Source organism: Dreissena polymorpha, chromosome 1 (assembly GCF_020536995.1).
Source record: "Dreissena polymorpha isolate Duluth1 chromosome 1, UMN_Dpol_1.0, whole genome shotgun sequence".
NCBI classification, from domain to species: domain Eukaryota; kingdom Metazoa; phylum Mollusca; class Bivalvia; order Myida; family Dreissenidae; genus Dreissena; species Dreissena polymorpha.
The window spans coordinates 197540184-197545183 of NC_068355.1; the positions used below are offsets into that span (position 1 = coordinate 197540184).

Here is a 5000-nt window from a genome sequence, read left to right on the forward strand (position 1 = left end):
TATCACAATAATATCCAACGTGTATATGTGATGTTGTCGATGTATGTGTTCATCGTAAGCATGTGTATATAGAAATAAGGCCATTTCTCTATGAATGATTAACCGTCCGGAATACACGTGCATTATGAGCAAAACATCAAGGTAGGGACTCTGCCTCAAAATGTCATTGGCAATTGGATTAGAGGTCCTGCACTGCAATACCAAATGTAAAAGTTGTAAAAAATATATTACACATTGATCATTATTTGCAAATATGTGAAGACGCATCCTTTAAGGACATAATAATGAATATAATGATAATGATGATAATGATAATAATGATGGTGATCGTTCTGGTAGGCGGTGGTGGTGGTGGTGATGATGATGATGATGATGATATATCTTTTTATTACATTCGCATCAGTGTTCGCGCACTTCCGGCTATAAAACTTACTTATCCACGCATGACCGGAAAAACAGCTTGAACTGCGAACAGTTTCTAACATTAGGTACTCATTGTTCTCAACGCAGTTACAACTTGCTTCACAATGTTACTCGTCGTATTCAAGAAGGAGCTATATCCGGTATAAACTCCATAGAATGACATAAAAGCCTTATAAAACGTTAAACACACGGTGTATGACTGTTAACAAATAGTAACATTAGCCGACTAAATCGATATTAAGCGTTTATTTCAAGGTAATATCAAACTCTTTAGACTGAAAACAACGATGCAGTTAAATACCATTAAGAATCTAAGTTTTATTTAGCTACAGTATGTATTAACTGTGATCTCCTAAACACATTATTACACAATTATAAGAAAACACATTAAGCGTTGCCAAGAAATACAAAAAATAAAACAAAGTATCGACAGCGGAATGAATTCATTAATTGGGAGTTAAATAATCAACGAATCTGGCACTACAAGATACACGTCGTAACGCACTGAGATTTCGGTCTCTGAGTATGCGAATTGAGATGAGCAATATATTTTAAGTAATGCTGGTATATGTCATCCAGCGTATAAAGGTCATCGTTAAAAGTACAGATATCAACCAATGTAACCAACTTATAAGTTTTCAGATTTTCCCCATATGTATCATTAATCCTTTCAAATAAAGCATCATTGGCGTTGTCGTTGTCGTTTTTGCAATAATAATATTTATGATGATTGGTAGTTCTGCTGATGATCATTAGGGCGGTCGCGGTGGTGAAAGTGATTATTATGATGATAATGATTATGATGATAATAATGATGCCGACGACGACGATAATGATGATGATGATGATGATGATGATTGATGATGATGATGATGATGATTGATGATGATGATGATGTTGATGATGAGGATGATGATGATGATGATGTTGGTGTTGTTGTAATTGATGATGATGATTATGATGATCATGATGATGATGATGATGATGATGATGATGATGATGATGATGATGATGATGATGATGATGATGATGATGATAATGATGATGATGATGATGATGATGATGATGATGATGATGATGATGATGATAATGATGATGATGATGATGATGATGATGATTGTGATGATGGTGGTGGTGCTGTTGGTGGTGGTTGTGGTTATTATGATGATAATAATGATGATGATGATGATGATGATTATGATGATGATGATGATGATGATGATTGTGATGATGGTGGTGGTGCTGTTGGTGGTGGTTGTGGTTATTATGATGATAATAATGATGATGATGATGATGATGATGATGATGATGATGATGATGATGATGATGATGATGATGATGATGATGATGATGATGATGATGATGATGATGATGATAATGATGATGATGAGGAGGAGGAGGAGGAGGAATCAAGATAATTGTTTTTTAGGGTACACTATTCTACATTTAGGTTAATTAAACAGACATTTGTATTATTATATGCTCCAATTCGAATTGCAGACCGCTTTTACGCAAACAAAGATTTAAATTTGATCGATCGTAAGGGCAGCAGTATATTTGAAGACTAGCTCGCAAAGCACGTGCACCATATGTCTTATTGCAACATAGTTAGGAAAGTTTGGTTTGCATAAACTCACGGATTGTTTATATTATTTAGCATTTGTTGGACGGGCTGAACATTTGTGTGACTGAAAGAAATAGTGTTCACCGGTAATCGCCAGTTTCTCTTAATGACACCTGTATCAATATATCACCAGTGTAATAAATGCGATGATTAACAATCAGAAGGGATCATGTCTATGACCATGCATCTTTTATCGATATTGGTCGCTTGATCTTCTTCTAGCATTCACAACACAAAGTTTAGGATATCTTCATATTTTTTATATAATAATTAAATGATTATCATTCCCATTAAGGATATTATTAAAAATGATAGCTACAGTAGCAGTGTGCCAGAGACTCTTCGGCGTAACATGGAGCAGCCAGTATGTAAACATATCATGGTTTTGTTATTGAATACAATTGATTGACTATATGGTACTAACACATTTAAACTGGGCAACTAATTGTTTTTCTTTTCTTTTGTAAACAACCGATCAATAAATTCGTCGAATAAGAATTGATGTTTACAAATCACAATAAATAAATTATTCGGGCGGTTTTGTAAACAACCGATCAATAAATTCGTCGAATAAGAATTGATGTTTACAAATCACAATAAATAAATTATTCGGGCGGTTTTCATCAAGTCAGATCATAGTTTCAATTGAATATGTATTCGCTGACAACGCCTCACGCAATAATCGCTGCGGAATGATATCGTTTGAGGTGGTAGTTTCAATAACGACTGCATCCAGATTAACCAAACACACGGATTAAAAGTATGCATACATACTATTTATTAAAGTAAAAGAACGCATTCAATTGTACAGGTTATGAGAAATAGCGATTTGCAATAGGAATATGTACGTAGATGGTCAAACTTCTCAAACACACCGTACATTTATTTGGATTTAAAAAACAGGACACGTGTGTTCGTGAAACCAACTGTCTTGAAATTATCCATTTTATGGCCAGAAAAAATGAGGATGTTATTTCTGTCTGCATGGGCTAAGTATTTTATTTATTTACTTCAGCAGTTTACGGTCATAAAAGTACTGGTAAGAATTAGGGATTTCTACCACACAGTGGGTATCATTTCGAGGGGTCACGGATGGACCAGAAGCTTACTACAATAGTCATATGTATTATTTATTGTGTTCTTCATATGTTTACAGCAGAAAAATCTAACTTTTAATATAATGTACCATTGGCCACGGTACATGTTTTCATTTTATAATTGTTGGTTATAACTTTAATGCTTTATTAGGTGTATATCGCTTATTTATTGATTATAGTTATGCTCTGCAACAACTAGTTGTTCACTTAATATCTTGCGATAAAATTGTATTGTATTATTATACAAGTAAATGAATATTCAAGGTACACGTACTTTTATTAATAAAACTGCGCCTCCGTCAATGCTTTTGTTTTAGTATAATATATGTGTCGATATCGCAAGTTTATTCTCATTAAATGTTAATAACTGTAGTAAGATGTACAAACTGTATACATTACAAAACTGTAACAGTTTTCTCTATATAAGTCGATGTGTCTCGTAAAAGACAGCTGATGCAGAATTCCTCAGTCACCATCCTGCTGTTAAAAGTTAACCTTAGCGATTTTGTGTTTTATGATTCGGAATAAATTTGGGATGGTTTTATTTGAGATGTGATTTATACAATAAATGTTTTACAACCAATTATCAGCACTTTCAAGTGATGGCTTAGTTTCGGATGTAACATTTCCAGAGTTAAGTGTAGTTTGGCATATACTAAAAGTTGTGTTTATTTGGATTCCATACACAAAATTAAATGAAGAAAAGCTGCACGAGTATTCGAAATACATCTTAGTATAGACTCACATCATAACAACGAGTATTGTGTTAGTTGTGAGGTTTGCTACGAAACATATTTTATTAAAATAATGTGCTGTCTTGAGTATTTGACATGTGCTCTCGGACGCATTCTAAGGTGAAAGTAATGCGTCATCCATTTAAGTCGCATCAGGTCAATCAACGTGACACTGGATACGACACTGTGCAATGAACATAAATACTCGCCAATAAACAAAACATGCATTACCATTTATAATTGAAGAACACACAATTATATGTAATCATTGATACAAAGCATTCCTATCAAATCAAAATCATGCTTCCTTCAAGTCACATTGAAAATCCATATATGCTTTATATAATTATATAATCTACTAAATAATGTACCTTTGTTTATAAAACATATTGGTACTAAAGCAAAAAAGAATTTCAAACAAATTAATTGAATGGACTTGATAATTAAGATAAAATCAATTTGAAAAATAGTATTCAGGCAGCCGTTCACATTATCCGTGTATACCAAATTGAGAAGCTTACATTACAAATATATAACGCATAATATCCCAAACAACATTTGTATGCTCCATTGTAAAATAAGTCTTAAAGTATGTGTGAATTCTGCTCAATACATCCTGAATCAAACATCCACATGTTTTCGGAATGTCAATATAATAATGTACATATATTTTGGACACGCCTTCAATCAGTTATAAAGAGAGGGTAGCGATTTGAGAAACCTTACATTTTAAATACATAAACATCAAATTATGTAATATTCAAACCAGTAGCAGATAAATTTCTTACTTGATTAACCGCATACTTTTGTTTGCTAAATTTTACCTATGAATATGTAATAATTAACAATGTGTGTTTCAATTAAATACGTTTCAACAGGTCCGTACGAATTTAAATAGTAGAAACACTCAAAATTGTTTGCTGTTGATACAAATAAAAAAACTATTGCGAATGATTACACATGGAAACGCAAAAAAACATTTCCCGGTTCTAACAAACACCTAAGGTTATGCTACACTAACATTAACATAACGCATATATGCTTAAATTGAGAAACAAATAAAAGTTACTTACAAATGCCTAGACTTCGATTACTTCATATGAATCAACTTGACCTTCACAG

At 32.9% G+C, this 5000-nt stretch overlaps 1 protein-coding gene across 4 annotated transcripts in view; it reads right to left on the bottom strand.

The window, feature by feature from the left end:
* LOC127864485 (uncharacterized) overlaps window positions 1-5000 on the bottom strand; it is a 258871-nt gene that overhangs the window by 253480 nt on the left and 391 nt on the right. For all 4 annotated transcript variants that reach the window (XM_052404113.1, XM_052404111.1, XM_052404110.1 and 1 more), the window contains exon 1: window positions 4952-5000. This exon is cut by the window's right edge and continues 391 nt beyond it. The gene's annotated coding sequence lies outside the window, so the exon portion shown is untranslated. The remainder of the gene's footprint in view (window positions 1-4951) is intronic.